Raw genomic sequence first — 15,842 nt, forward strand, 5'->3', positions numbered from 1 at the left:
AAGTACACTCCCCTATAGGTGGCGTCTATCTGTTCGCAGCGCTGCAAAAAATAGCTAGCAAGTGAATAGATCTGAATTAGAGAAAAAAACAATCGAGAGAGCGCTATACACATCTGTTGTGGATATTTAAAAAATATTTTTATTTCTATCAATATTCCTTTTCACAATTATACTTAGTGCCGGCCGGCATCACATAAAAAATAAAAAAATTGAGGAAGCGGCCGATGCTATTGAGTAGGCTGGGAAACGCGTCTGTCACCATCTCCATACACAGACTGCAGCGGATCATTATCCATCAGCTGGCTGGCTGAATCACATCCCCAAAGCAGGGAAATGGCTGTGTAACCATCTGCCCATTGACTCCGGATAAGGCCAGGAGTGAAAGTACCGGCCGGGAGGACAAGCGGTCACATTGCGGTTAAAGCGAATAAGATGTCCACTCCAACTAAAAGGCTACCGGTAGGAGCATTAGCCAGGAGGATGACCGCAAATACTGTGACTTCAACAGAGGCATCTATATGGTATGCTTTTCAACATTATTCACAAAAGCAGCTCAAACAACCAAAAGGGAGCTGCTTTCAGCTCAAAATCGCTGGAGGAGAGAGCACCGATACACAGAGCTAGATTAAAGGGGGGGGGAGTACGTACCCCGGGCCCCCCTTTCCAAAGGGCCCCCTGCCACACCACAGATCGGATCTCTCTTCCGATCCAATCTGCGGTGCTGGGCTCCCGGCTCACGTCCTCGCTGCATAGGCGGCCGCACAGGTAGGACAGCTGAGCTGAGCGACAGCTCAGCTGTCCAATAATATATGAATGAAGCAGCCAGTCCCTGCAGCCTGCGTGCCCATCCAATGACTGGCTACTTCATTCATACATTATTGGACAGCTGAGCCGTCGCTCAGCTCAGCTGTCCTACCTGTGTGGCCACTGCTGCAGTGCGGTAGTGCAGGGCAGGTCAGGAGGTCCGCCGTGGGCTGCTTGGGGAGCACATTAAGCTGCTGCATATATATATATATATATATATATTCAGCTGCCTTCTTTTTATTAGAGGCTCCACAGTATTAAGAGCCACAGGCCCCCCATGGTCTTAATCCGGCTCTGCCGATACACATACAGTACGATACACCCTTGTCATTTGTTTTTATTTAAACTCTTTGACAATACTGTATTCTTGCTGATATGGCATAGATATATTATAGATAGTACTTTACATTTTGATTATAATCTCTAATTTTTCATCGACTGTACTTTAGGAGAGTCAAGAAAATAGTAGATGAGCTGACTGCTGATAATGATGAGCTTACTGCCATAGAACTCCGTCGTATTCTGCAAGCTGAGTATGGCCTTGACATCTCCTGTAGTAGCATAAAAAGAATGCGGAGGCAACTTGGTTGGACTTATGCCGGTGCTAGGTACTGTACAGTAAATTGAAATTTCAATTACAATTATAATACAATTTCTATACAGTTTGTATACAGTGCGGTAAACTAATTACATCTCTGAAATCAGCATCTGATTTTTCTTTAACATTATCTTAGTTTGGACGCTCAATTATCCTATTCCCACTGTAAACTGTATCCCATTTTACATTCCTTTCACAGGATGACTCACATGATTAGAGATGTTAACAAGGAAAAGAGAGTTCAACAGGCTCGTCAATGGATTGCTATTGGAGAAAATTTTGACAATGTCATATTTACAGATGAAACTTCTGTAGCACTTGAGAGGTTTGCAAGGAGGTCCTTCCGCAAACGTGGCCATTTATCATTTAAGCCATCTCCAAAGCACCCATTAAAAGTACATGTGTGGGGTGGTATCTCCCGCAGAGGCCCAGGACCAATTTTAATTTTTGAAGGTACATATAAAGTACAGTAGTAATGTACATTACTATGTTGTTTTTCAATATTTTCTATTTAGAACTACTGTCCAGTGACTACTGTAAGTCTATGGACTACGAGAAAAGGATTTACTGGTAGGTATATAAAATCCTGTTTTTTTTATTGTTCTACGTCAGGTATCATGGATAAAACATTCTTCCAGTCCATGATCATTAATGATACTTTAGTGCCGTATGTAAGAAAGTATTGGTCATCTGGACATCGAATGTTCCAGGACAATGATCCAAAACATAGTGCTTCGGCCAAATTCATAGAGGAAAAAGGCATCATTTGGTAACGCACACCACCAGAGTAAGTACAGTTTTGCCCTGTAGACTGATGCTTCCTGTAAAGCATGAAATGCCAAATATTCCATATTTAAATTCTCTCCCTTTATTGACTTTTCACAGATCACCGGACATGAATCCTATCGAGCTAGTGTGGTCTCAAATGAAAAGTTATATTCGTTCTCAATGTAAGCCAAGGACAAAAGAGCAACTGATTGATGGCATCAATACATTTTGGAAAAACGTACTTACATTGGAGACCTGTAATAATTATGTAGACCATTTATTTTCTGTGCTGCCAGTGATTATAGAAAGAAATGGACAAGCCAGCTGCATGTAATTGGAATGGATCATATTGTCGACAAAAAGAAGGTCAACAGTCATTAGGTCGACCAATATTGGTCGACAGGCCATATGTCGACACATCAAAAAAGACAGTACGCAAACGAATAATGCATAGAATTTGCATAAAGGGCCCTTTACCTATCGTACTCATCCTTTCTGCAAATGCTTGAAATATCAAAATTAGACTACCTGCTTAAATTAATTAATTTGTTATATTTTATCTGTAACATGTACTTCACCCTAGTATTACATTTGTTATGCAATCTTGAAAATTGTTTAAAAAAAAAAAGTAGTCACCTCTGCAACACTGTATTTTGTAATTGTGTATGGATTGTACAAAGCATCCAAGTGATTGCATTCAGTTTTGTCTAACTTACAGTATATTTATACTATTTAGTTGGAATTATTTTATCATTGCAAAGTCTTATAATATGTTCCATTACCTTGTAGCACTATTAGGTTTTAATTAACTTATTCTTTAATGTCACTTTAGACTTCATTCACCTCTGTGCTCTGAGTAACAAATAACCCCAATTTTTGCATTAATAAACTGAGGCTCTGAATTGCTAAAAGTTCACTGTTTATTTCAAATTCCAGGACAGCAGCCCTTCCCCCACCCAGAATACACGTTACTGTGCTGTAACTCTATTCCCCAAGGAATCTACTTCAAAGGCCTCTCACACTGAGATTTTCACACCTACACAATTAAGAACTGGACTCTAAAGCTGGCAATACTGTACATCAGAATGACCTGAATACGATCACACACACATAGCGATTTGGGCTGCTTTTCTAATTGATTTGCTGAGTCACTTAGAAATACAGCACAAATCTCTATGTGTGTATGGACTATAGCGATAGTGATGTGCGTCCCTGCATGCTTGAAAGATCTAGTCATCACCCATGTTTTCTCTATTGCAAACACGGGCAGTGACAGATCGCTCAGCACACATCGCTGGTGCAGCTCTGTGTGCTGAGTGATCTTGCTGAGCCCGTGTGATCACCGATATCGCTGGGCAGAAAACAGTCAACATACAGTGGCGTAACTACTGCCCCCGCAGCCCTCGCGGTGGCTTGGGGGGCGAGGGGCTGCGGGGGCGCCACTGATTTAGTGCAGACTGACATGCGGACGAGCGTCCGCATGTCAGTCTGCGGTCTCGTTTCCTCCCTGCTGTTAGGAGGGACACAGAGGGCACAGTGCGCGCCTCTCCTGTGTCCCTCCTGGGTCTCCGGCGGCCGCGGGTCTCATAAAGGAAGTGCCGTTCGTGAGCACTTCCTTTATTACAATGACCCGCGGCCGCCGGAGACACAGGAGAGGCGCGCACTGTGCCCTCTGTGTCCCTCCTAACAGCAGGGGAGCGGCGGTGGCTGCGGCGGCGGAGGAGGAAGGGGGGGGGGGGGAACGACGCACTGAGGGGGCATATCTGGCACTGAGGGGGCATATCTGGCAATGGGGGAATATCTGGCACTGGGGACATTTATGGCACTGGGGGGAATATCTGGCACTGGGGACATTTATGGCACTGGGGGGAATATCTGGCACTGGGGGCATATTTGGCAGGGAGGGGGGGGGAGAGAATATCTGGCACTGGGGACATTTATGGCACTGGGGGGAATATCTGGCACTGGGGCATATGTGGCACAGGGGGGGGATATCTGGCACTGGGGCATATGTGGCACTGGGGGGGAATATCTGGCACGGGGCATATGTGGCACTGGGGGGGAATATCTGGAACTGGGGCATATGTGGCACGGGGGGGGATATCTGGCACTGGGGCATATGTGGCACTGGGGGGGGGGCAATATGTGGCACTGGGGGGGGAATATCTGGCACGGGGCATATGTGGCACTGGGGGGGAATATCTGGCACTGGGGCATATTTTGGCACTGGGGGCAAATGTGGCACTGTGGGGGAATATCTGGCACTGGGGATAATGTGGCACTGGGGAGGTATATGTGTACCTGGCACATGGGGGGGGCTATATTTGGCACTGGGGGCATGTGAGTACCTGGCACCGTGGGGGAATATCTGGCACTGGAGACATATGTGGCACTGGGAGCACAGCCCTAGCAACAAGGACTACCTCCTAGCAACGAGCATGACACCCAGTGCATGAAACCCCTGGCAACAAGCATGACACCCAGTGCATGAAACCCCTGGCAACGAGCATGACACCCAGTGCATGAAACCCCTGGCAACGAGCATGACACCCTGAGCATGAAAACCCCTGGCACCGTGCATGGAACCAAGAGCATAAAACCCCTGGCAACGAGCATGACACCCAGTGCATGAAACCCCTGACAACGAGCAGGTAATTGAAAAGTAATTAGAAGCCTTACTGTAGGACTTAATGTGTAATGGGCATTACGGTGTGTGGCATAATGTATCACGGACATTGCGGTGTGTGTCATAATGTGTCACAGGCATTACGGTGTATGGTATATTATATCGCGGGCATTGTGATATGTGGTATAATGTCTCAGGGTCATTGCAGTGTGTGGCATAATGTATCACGGACATTGCGGTGTGTGTCATAATGTGTCAGGCATTACGGTGTGTGGTATACTATATCACGGGCATTGTGGTATGTGGTATAATGTCTCAGGGTCATTGCAGTGTGGCATAATATATAACGGACATTGCGGTGTGTGGCATAGGGTATAACGGGCATTGCGATGTGTCACAGGCATTACGGTGTATGGTATACTATATCACGGGCATTGTGGTATAATGTCTCAAGGTCATTGCAGTGTGTGGCATAATGTGTCACAGGCATTGTATGTGCTATAATGTATCGGGCATTGCAGTGTGTGGTATAATGTATCACGGACATTGCAGTGTGTGTCATAATGTGTCACAGACATTGTATGTGCTATAATGTATCAGGGGCAGTGCAGTGTGTAGCATAATGTATAACGGGCATTGCGATTCCTGTCATAATGTGTCACAGGCATTACGGTGTGTGGCATAATGTGTCAGGGGCATTATGGTGTGTACATACTGTGTCATGTGCATTATTGTGTGTGGCATACTGTCTAAGGGCCATTGCAGTATGTGGCATAATGTATACTGGGCATTACTATAAGGAGGAAAAATTACAAATAATGTAAGGGGCATGAATCAGGATTATTTTTCTTTCCTGTGGTGGCCAACGTCTGGGCGTGCAGGTTGCAAAACTGGGGTATAAGGTAGTCTTTTCCTGCAATGCCACGCCCATTCCAATGAAACCACGCCCATCCCAACGAATCCACGCCCCCTTTTTTGCTGGCGCGCGCATATTTACCCCTTTATTCCTCCCAATTATGGGGGATGGGGGGGGGGGGCGCCGAAGAAGTTTTTGGCTTGGGGGAGATAAATTTCTAGTTACGCCACTGTCAACATAGGTAAGTATGTGTGTGTCGACATGTGTGAAATAAAGTTTTACTGTCACGGTGTGTGTCTCCTGTTTTTATTTGGGTATTTTTTTTCCATTAGAACTACAGGTACCAGCGGGCACGTTTTTCTCCCGCATGCTGGTACTTGTGGTTCTCCAAGTACCAGCTTGCGGGGGAGGCTTGCTGGGACTTGTAGTACTACTGGAAAAAACAATATTCTTTCAATTTTCTCAAGGCTATCAGCCCCCCATCCGCAGCCTTTGGATTGGGGGACAGCCTCGGGCTTCACCCCTGGCCCTTGGGTGGCTGGGGGGTGGACCCCTTGATTGAAGGGGTCCCCACTCCCCCAGGGTACCCTGGCCAGGGGTGACTAGTTGGATATTTAATGCCATGGCCGCAGGGCACTGTATAAAAGTAACCCCTGGCTGTGGCATTATCTGTCCAGCTAGTGGAGCCCGATGCTGGTGTAAAAAATACGGGGGACCCCTACTCTTTTTGTCCCCCGTATTTTTTGCACCAGCACCAGGCACAGAGCCCGGTGCTGGTTTTAAAAATACAGGGGATGCCCTGTCCATTTTCCCCCTGGATTTTTAGAACCAGGACTGGCTCGAAGAGCCCGAGGCTGGTTATGCTTTGGAGGGGGGACCCCACGCAATTTTTGGGGTTTTTTTTCCCATCCCATTAAAAAAAATATATATATATATAATAATATTCTTTTTAAAAATATATAAATAATACTTGTGCCTCCAAAAAAGAGGGCAGTGGGGTGCTGGCAGTGCGGGAGTGCCAGAAGTGTCCACTGTACCATCAACCAAGTGCAAGGAGGACATCTCCCGCACTACTGACACTCCTGCACTGGGGATACTGCCAGCCCTCCTGCACTGATTACACCACCTACACCTCTGCACCGAGGACACTACTGGCACTCCCACATGTATTGGAGATATATTAATACTTCACAATTAGCTGCCACTGCTGATATTCCCGTGTGGCTGATGGATAAATTGCCCTGCACATACAGATGTCCATGTAGCTGCCCACGGTGCTGTTGGTGGCTAGAGGTGGGAGGAGAAGCCACCGGCATCCTTGACTCTGCTGACCGGAAGTCTGACCCGGTCACATGCTCGTGGTCAGGGGTTACATGCTCGTTGCCAGGGGTTACATATGCTTTTTGCCATAGGGGTTATATGCTTAGAGCCAGGGGGTTACATGCTCATTCTGGGTAGCGCTGGGTAATGGTCTAGTAATACCCCTGGCATCTGTCTCCTATAAGGGCCGTCTTCCAATGCGATCTGCATGGAATCTGCAGCTTCCAGTAGTAGGTAGAGCCTAAGCATCTATTGTGCCAGTGCTGCGCCCCCCCAGGACTCAGCTATCCAGGCTGCAGCCTTATGGCTGATCAGGCCCTGGGTCTCATGTTTCTTCACCCACTTGTATGGCAGGCAGAGCACCCAGTGACTTATTATGGAGCACAGCCCAAGCACTGGACTGATTTGTGGCAGACAGGCACAGCACCCACTTGTATGGCAGACAGAGCACCCAGTGATTTATTATGGAGCACAGCCCAAGCACAGGACTGATTTGTGGCAGACAGGCACAGCACCCACTTGTATGGCAGACAGAGCACCCAGTGATTTATTATGGAGCACAGCCCAAGCACAGGACTGATTTGTGGCAGACAGGCACAGCACCCACTTGTATGGCAGACAGAGCACCCAGTGATTTATTATGGAGCACAGCCCAAGCACAGGACTGATTTGTGGCAGACAGGCACAGCACCCACTTGTATGGCAGACAGAGCACCCAGTGACTTATTATGGAGCACAGCCCAAGCACAGGACTGATTTGTGGCAGACAGGCACAGCACCCACTTGTATGGCAGACAGAGCACCCAGTGACTTATTATGGCAACACAGCCTCAGCGCTGGACCGATTTGTGGCAGACAGGTGCAGCACCCACGTGTATGGCACACAGAGCACCCAGTGACTTATTATGGCAACACAGCCTCAGCGCTGGACCGATTTGTGGCAGACAGACGCAGCACCCACTTGTATGGCAGACACTGTCGATCTTCAGACCGGATCCCAGTGAAATATATGTGGTATTGAAATACCAAAAATTCTCTCTACTCACACCTTAACCACCAAACAATTGCAAAAAATGACAAGTATCAATAGTGCCTTTTAGTTAGTATCATAATTTCTATATTGAATCTCTGTGTGGAGTTTGTATGAACTCTTCATCAACACATTATCAATCACAAGGAAAAAGATTTTTTTAAACATATAGGCAACATTGAGCCAGGTACATGTTGGAAGTTAGTATGAGAGATGTATTTGAAAAATATTAATACTTCACAATTAGCTGCTGCAGCTGATATTCCCGTGTGCATGATGGATAAATTGCCCTGCACATACGGCTCATGGGGGTCATTCTGACCCGATCGCTGCTGCTGACCAGCCGCTGCGGGCCGTGTAGTAATGAGTAGCTCCCGGCCAGCACGCTAAAGCTGCGCTGGCCGGGAGCTACTCCTGAAATACAAAAGCATCTCCGCTGTGCAATACTTTTGCACTTCTGCAGGGGGGGGCGTAACTGACCTGCGGGGCGGACTGGCCCTGTGCTGGGCATCCCCCGCATGTCTCTGTTCCTGATCGTAGCCCTGCAAAATTTTGCAGGGCTACGATCAACTCGGAATGACACCCCATAGCTGCAATTTTGTTAGCAGATGGGCAAAACCATGGGGGTCATGCAGGCCTGATTGCACGCTAGGTTGTTTTGCTGAGCTGCGATCAGGACATAACTGCGCATGTGTGTGCCCCGCAATACGCAGGAGCGTCGCACAGGTACAAAGTGGATCGTTGCTGAGCAATGGATTTAATGAATAATCCATTCGCACAGACAATCGCAAGGAGATTGACTGGAAGAAAACATTTGTGGATGTCAACTGACCATTTTCTGGGAGTGTTTGGAAAAACGCAGGTGTGTCAATGTGTTTGCAGGGTGGGTGTCTGATGTAAATTCGGGGCAAACACTTTAGCCTGTTCGTGTCCGGAATTGACGTCAGACACCTGCCCTGCAAACGCTTGGACACGCCTGCGTTTTTCCAAACACTCCCAGAAAGCGTTCAGTTGCCACCCACAAATGCCCTCTTCCTGTCAATCTCCTTGCGATCTGCTGTGCGAATCGATTCTTCGTTAAATCCATTGCTCAGCAATGATCCGCTTTGTACCCGTACGACGCACATGCGCATTGAGGTGCATACGCATGTGCAGTTTCGACCTGATCGCACCGCTGTAAAACAACCTAGCGTGCGATCATTTCGGAATGACCCCCATGGTTTTGCCCATTTGCAAATAAAATGCTGCTAGAATCAGGTCTGAACTACTCCCTCTAGAATCTCTTTATCAGACTTTCTGCTTGCTCAGTTTCTGAAAATGCCACCTGCTGTCTGAAAAGTGGTACTGCACTATATTTCAGAGGAGATACACATGGCTTGCCGTCTATATCTTAAGAGGAAATCTTATCTCGTGCCATGAACGGCAGGCCATGATACTTTTTTCAGAAAGGTAATAGTGGACACATCTGTAAGTAGGAGTTGGGCTAGAGCTGGGGAGGGTCGCTGCTCGGGCACCCCCCTGTCAAGTGAAGGAGATCCAACTGAGGCAGCACATGGAAACTCTCGAAAGAAGAACAAGGCTAGAGGAAGATCTGAGACAAATAAATCTGACTTTTACCAGAGCTGACCAGAGGAAAGCACAAACACAGTCCCCCACTACCACAAATAATGCAGTCGAGTTTCCCACATTTGGGGAAATCACAGGGGTCAGCATACCCAGAATGCAATGAATGAACCTCACCCTGGGAGAACAATCTTCATGACCATGGTATCTCCTATGCAAAATAAGTATGATTTGGGATAGGGCTGGGGAGGGCCGCTGCTCAGGCACATCTCTGTCAAGAATTTATAAAGTCTATACATATATATAACCAAATGTCAATATATATATATAGAACCCAGCGCTCCTATCAAAACGTATCTATTTCACCAATTTGTTGCTTATTTAATCTTTATACATCTATTAATTTTCACCATATATTATAAAATGCTGCTCCCATAGGTAGTACTGTTCTACCAATAATAAACCAAATTTTAAAGATAATCACACTTGTTATCAAGGGAGCGCAAAAAATAAAATATACAAGCTCTTTATTTTTAAAAAATATATATAGACAGAAGAAACCCACATTCAATAAAATACAATGGAGTCAACATATATAGGCACCACTATCCATATCTAAATGTAATCAGGATCTATTTCATATTGCCCTTGATGACAACGGAATGTTTATTAAAGTGTCCAAAAAATCCTCCTGGATACAGCTGTTGTAATTTAATCGTTACTTTCCAATTGTAATTGATACATTAAATTCCTTCTTGTGGATGAACAGCAACAGTTGTAACCAACGCCTCTTATTTACTGCAGTTAAAGTTCATATGTAACTCACGTGAGTAATGAAAGAAAACAGGGGGAGAGCGCTGTGATGGTTGGTGAAACACAGCGGTATGCTACGACCCCCGTTAACCGTGGCTGGATCTTATTGGCACTCGCGGTCGGGATATTTCTCCCTGCCGTGGGGTAGAGACCTCCTTTTGCTCGGTCTCAAATTGCTTTTTCCCCTTCACCGCTGTCTTTACATCAGACGTCCGCCGTGATGTAGCTCGTTCATGAACGGGCTTATATCTCAGCAATTAGAGTGTCCGGTAATCACCTTACTTACGCGTTTCTCCGCTGTTATCCAAGAGCGGTTTCGTCAGAGGATACATCAGCAGCCTAGCAGGCTCTTTTTAAAATGCACCGGACCAATAGCATTACTAATTAGTTGATTGGATACATACATGTACTAATTGGATGCATACATGTAATGACTCACATATGGAACAACTTTCTAATTGCAATTGCACATATAAAGGCATTTCATAATATAAAAATAAGCAACATGGTGATTAAAAATAATAATAAAATAAGCAACAAGGTGGTTTAAAAAATAACAGAACATATATAATCTATATACAGATTAACCTATAATCTTTCAATCAATACCTCATATCTATAATCACATATACATAATTCAGAGACTCAGCACTAAGGATCCCCATTTACTTATATAAAACCTTTTAGGGTAACATAAATCCATGCCACTGCTAAAGCAGTTCTTGTGGCGCAGGGGAAACATCACCTGCACTCTATGCAGCTAGTCCCATGTTCGAATCCAACGTGCTCAGCTTAACTTCCATATTATTTATTTACTTTTAATGGGATCATTCTATCAATTCATTTTTACCTTTAATTTTTGTTAATATTATTTCTATATTTCATTATTTTAACCCCTGGAATAACTACATTGCTGTTTAAACAACAAAAAGAATTGAAGAAAAAATAAATATTAAACAGACAATTTAAGGATTCGAAGATTTAAATATTTAAAGATTTTAAAATTTAAAACAGGGAGGGGGGGGGGAGGGAGGGGGGCCTTTTGGGAGAAGGAGGGGAAAAAAATAAAAATAGAAAAATATATATATATAGAACCAAGAGAAAGTGTAAAAAGAGGATGGAGGAAGAAATCTGATGTTCATCATTACTAGTGGATTTTACTAAAGAACTTTAAAGGAACACACACAACAGGATTATACAGTTTCATCCTAAGAGGAAAGCTGTTTCCAAAATAGCTACTTCTAATAATTTAGTTTATTTATTAAACATACAATAAATGGATATTCAATAAATAATATATTAGGTAAATCAATAGATAAAATCTTCAGAGACTGCCAATGTTGTTCAGTTCGATGCTCTCATTCAGACCATCAGGTGTAAGGGTACCCAAAGAAAAAATCCAAAATGCCTCCCTTGTCAAGTAAAGGAGATTCAACTGAGGCAGCACAAGGGAACTCTCATCTGGGGACAACAACTGCAGGGAGAACACATATTTTCAGATGAACATGGGAGGGCAGAAGGCTGCCTAATACTGAAGCACCCACAAACAACAAACCAAATGCAACAACTAGTACAAGCATTCCTGGGGGAAGGCCTGCAGCAGATGGATTTGCATATGGTGATGTCATCCAAGCAGTGGGTCAAAGTTGGCTTCAACCCTCGTCTGCATATGAAAAGAGAAAAGGGGCGTGCAGGGCATGGCGGCCTTTTGCGGCGCTTGGATGACCCCTAGTTCGCATTAAACACCTCCACCCTACTTCGGTGTGGGGCTCATGTTGGCTATGCCCCAGCCCCTGAAGCATTCAAGCTGATTACTTGCAGCAGCTGGGCACTGTAATAGCTCCAGAGCTGCTCTGTAAGGCAACTAAAAGGGTGTGGGCCCTGCAGCACTACCTGTAGTTCGCATTGTGCGTTGGAAGGCACAAAGTAAGCAGACGGGAGAAGTCAAGATAGTGCGCAAGGGCATAGAAGGGAGTGGCTCAAGAAAAGAGAAGTGTAAACAGACAGCAAACTAGGCTGGAGAGAGACATGAGACAAAGAGATCTGAATTATACGAGAGCCGACCAGGGGAAACACAAATTATGCAGTCAAGTTTCCCACATTTGGGGATATCGCAGGAGCAGCACACCCAGAGTGCAATTTATGAGCCTTGCCCTGGGAGAAGCACCTTCATGATCATAGTATCTCACCTAGCAGGTAAGTAGGAGTTGGGCTAGAGCTGGGGAGGGTCGCTGCTCGGGCACCCCCCTGTCAAGTGAAGGAGATCCAACTGAGGCAGCACAAGGGAACTCTCGAAAGAAGAACAAGGCTAGAGGAAGATCTGAGACAAAGAAATCTGACTTTTACCAGAGCTGACCAGAGGAAAGCACAAACACAGTCCCCCACTACCACAAATAATGCTGTCAAGTTTACCACATTTGGGGAAATAACAGGGGTCAGCATACCCAGAATGCAATGAATGAACCTCACCCTGGGAGAACAATCTTCATGACCATGGTATCTCCTATGCAAAATAAGTATGATTTGGGATAGGGCTGGAGAGGGCCGCTGCTCAGGCACATCTCTGTCAAGTATAGGAGATTCAACTGAGGCAGCACAAGGGAACTCTCATCTGGGGACAACAACTGCAGGAGGTACACATATTTTCAGATGAACATGGGAGGGCAGAAGGCTGCCTAATACTGAAGCACCCCCAAACAACAAACCAAATGCAACAACTAGTGCAAGCATTCCTGGGGAAAGGCCTGCAGCAGATGGATTTGCATATGGTGATGTCATCCAAGCAGTGGGTCAAAGTTGGCTTCAACCCTCGTCTGCATATGAAAAGATAAAATTGGCATGCAGGGCATGGCGGCCTTTTGCGGTGCTTGGATGACCCCTAGTTCGCATTAAACACCTCCACCCTCCTTCGGTGTGGGGCTCATGATGGCTATGCCCCAGCCCCTGAAGCATTCAAGCTGATTTCTTGCAGCAGCTGGGCACTGTAACAGCTCCAGAGCTGCTCTGTAAGGCAAGTAAAAGGGTGTGGGCCCTGCAGCACTACCTGTAGTTTGCATTGTGCGTTGGAAGGCACAAAGTAAGCAGACGGGAGAAGTCAGGATAGTGCGCAAGGGCATAGAAGGGAGCAACTCAAGAAAAGAGAAGTGGAAACAGACTGCAAATTAGGCTGGAGAGAGACCTGAGACAAAGAGATCTGAATTATACGAGAGCCGACCAGGTGAAACACAAATTATGCAGTCAAGTGTCCAACATTTGGGGAAACCGCAGGAGTAGCACACCCAGAGTGCAATGGGTGAGCCTTGCCCTGGGAGAAGCACCTTCATGATCATAGTATCTCACCTGGCAGGTAAGTAGGAGCTGGGCTAGAGCTGGGGAGGGTCGCTGCTCGGGCACCCCCCTGTCAAGTGAAGGAGATCCAACTGAGGCAGCACAAGGGAACTCTCGAAAGAAGAACAAGGCTAGAGGAAGATCTGAGACAAAGAAATCTGACTTTTACCAGAGCTGACCAGAGGAAAGCACAAACACAGTCCCTCACTACCACAAATAATGCAGTCCAGTTTCCCACATTTGGGGAAATCACAGGGGTCAGCATACCCAGAATGCAATAAATGAACCTCACCCTGGGAAAACAATCTTCATGACCATGGTATCTCCTATGCAAAATAAGTATGATTTGGGATAGAGCTGGGGAGGGCCGCTGCTCAGGCACATCTCTGTCAAGTAAAGGAGATTCAACTGAGGCAGCACAAGGGAACTCTCATCGGGGGACAACAACTGCAGGGAGAACACAAATTTTCAGATGAACATGGGAGGGCAGAAGGCTGCCTAATACTGAAGCACCCCCAAACAACAAACCAAATGCAACAACTAGTGCAAGCATTCCTGGGGGAAGGCCTGCAGCAGATGGATTTGCATATGGTGATGTCATCCAAGCAGTGGGTCAAAGTTGGCTTCAACACTCATCTGCATATGAATAGAGAAGAGGGGCGTGCAGGGCATGGCGGCCTTTTGCGGCGCTTGGATGACCCCTAGTTCGCATTAAACACCTCCACCCTCCTTCGGTGTGGGGCTCATGTTGGCTATGCCCCAGCCCCTGAAGCATTCAAGCTGATTTCTTGCAGCAGCTGGGCACTGTAACAGCTCCAGAGCTGCTCTGTAAGGCAAGTCAAAGGGTGTGGGCCCTGCAGCACTACCTGTAGTTCGCATTGTGCGTTGGAAGGCACAAAGTAAGCAGACGGGAGAAGTCAGGATAGTGCGCAAGGGCATAGAAGGGAGCAGCTCAAGAAAAGAGAAGTGGAAACAGACAGCAAACTAGGCTGGAGAGAGACCTGAGACAAAGACATCTGAATTATACGAGAGCCGACCAGGGGAAACACAAATTATGCAGTCAAGTTTCCCACATTTGGGGAAATCACAGGGGCAGCACACCAAGAGTGCGATGGGTGAGCCTTGCCCTGGGAGAAGCACCTACATGATCATAGTATCTCACCTGGCAGGTAAGTAGGAGTTAGGCTAGAGCTGGGGAGGGTCGCTGCTCGGGCACCCCCCTGTCAAGTGAAGGAGATCCAACTGAGGCAGCACAAGGGAACTCTCGAAAGAAGAACAAGGCTAGAGGAAGATCTGAGACAAAGAAATCTGACTTTTACCAGAGCTGACCAGAGGAAAGCACAAACACAGCCCCCCACTACCACAAATAATGCAGTCGAGTTTCCAACATTTGGGGAAATCACAGGGGTCAGCATACCCAGAATGCAATGAATGAACCTCACCCTGGGAGAACAATCTTCATGACCATGGTATCTCCTATGCAAAATAAGTATGATTTGGGACAGGGCTGTTGAGGGCCGCTGCTCAGGCACATCTCTGTCAAGTAAAGGCGATTCAACTGAGGCAGCACAAGGGAACTCTCATCTTGGGACAACAACTGCAGGGAGAACACATATTTTCAGATGAACATGGGAGGGCAGAAGGCTGCCTAATACTGAAGCACCCCCAAACAACAAACCAAATGCAACAACTAGTGCAAGCATTCCTGGGGAAGGCCTGCAGCAGATGGATTTGCATATGGTGATGTCATCCAAGCAGTGGGTCAAAGTTGGCTTCAACCCTCGTCTGCATATGAAAAGAAAAAAGGGATGTGCAGGGAATGGCGGCCTTTTGCGGCGCTTGGATGACCCCTAATTCGCATTAAACATCTCCACCCTCCTTCGGTGTGGGGCTCATGTTGGCTATGCCCCAGCCCCTGAAGCATTCAAGCTGATTTCTTGCAGCAGCTGGGCACTGTAACAGCTCCAGAGCTGCTCTGTAAAGCATGTAAAAGGGTGTGGGCCCTGCAGCACTACCTGTAGTTTGCATTGTGCGTTGGAAGGCACAAAGTAAGCAGACAGGAGAGGTCAGAATAGTGCGCAAGGGCATAGAAGGGAGCGGCTCAAGAAAAGAGAAGTGGAAACAGACAGCAAACTAG

At 46.4% G+C, this 15,842-nt stretch overlaps 1 long non-coding RNA gene and 7 other non-coding genes across 8 annotated transcripts; 1 reads left to right on the forward strand and 7 right to left on the reverse strand.

Annotated features, from left to right (window-relative positions):
• Window positions 1–1,766: 1,766 nt before the first annotated feature.
• LOC134947586 (uncharacterized) lies at window positions 1,767–2,437 on the forward strand. The gene is made up of 3 exons (XR_010182639.1): window positions 1,767–1,855; window positions 2,015–2,189; window positions 2,288–2,437. It is a non-coding gene; the product is annotated as an uncharacterized LOC134947586 (long non-coding RNA).
• Window positions 2,438–9,629: 7,192 nt separating this feature from the next.
• On the reverse strand, window positions 9,630–9,793 carry LOC134950349 (U1 spliceosomal RNA). The gene has a single exon (XR_010183284.1). It is a non-coding gene; the product is annotated as a U1 spliceosomal RNA (small nuclear RNA).
• Window positions 9,794–12,419: 2,626 nt separating this feature from the next.
• LOC134953505 (U1 spliceosomal RNA) lies at window positions 12,420–12,582 on the reverse strand. Its single transcript, XR_010185606.1, has one exon. It is a non-coding gene; the product is annotated as a U1 spliceosomal RNA (small nuclear RNA).
• A 152-nt stretch (window positions 12,583–12,734) lies between these two features.
• LOC134951273 (U1 spliceosomal RNA) lies at window positions 12,735–12,898 on the reverse strand. Its single transcript, XR_010184044.1, has one exon. It is a non-coding gene; the product is annotated as a U1 spliceosomal RNA (small nuclear RNA).
• A 671-nt stretch (window positions 12,899–13,569) lies between these two features.
• On the reverse strand, window positions 13,570–13,732 carry LOC134953026 (U1 spliceosomal RNA). The gene has a single exon (XR_010185372.1). It is a non-coding gene; the product is annotated as a U1 spliceosomal RNA (small nuclear RNA).
• A 152-nt stretch (window positions 13,733–13,884) lies between these two features.
• Window positions 13,885–14,048, reverse strand: LOC134951749 (U1 spliceosomal RNA). The gene has a single exon (XR_010184432.1). It is a non-coding gene; the product is annotated as a U1 spliceosomal RNA (small nuclear RNA).
• Window positions 14,049–14,719: 671 nt separating this feature from the next.
• Window positions 14,720–14,882, reverse strand: LOC134953447 (U1 spliceosomal RNA). The gene has a single exon (XR_010185585.1). It is a non-coding gene; the product is annotated as a U1 spliceosomal RNA (small nuclear RNA).
• A 152-nt stretch (window positions 14,883–15,034) lies between these two features.
• Window positions 15,035–15,198, reverse strand: LOC134950925 (U1 spliceosomal RNA). The gene has a single exon (XR_010183757.1). It is a non-coding gene; the product is annotated as a U1 spliceosomal RNA (small nuclear RNA).
• Between the last annotated feature and the right edge of the window lie 644 nt (window positions 15,199–15,842).

The sequence above is a fragment of the Pseudophryne corroboree genome, chromosome 8, assembly GCF_028390025.1.
Source record: "Pseudophryne corroboree isolate aPseCor3 chromosome 8, aPseCor3.hap2, whole genome shotgun sequence".
Taxonomy (NCBI): Eukaryota; Metazoa; Chordata; class Amphibia; order Anura; family Myobatrachidae; genus Pseudophryne; species Pseudophryne corroboree.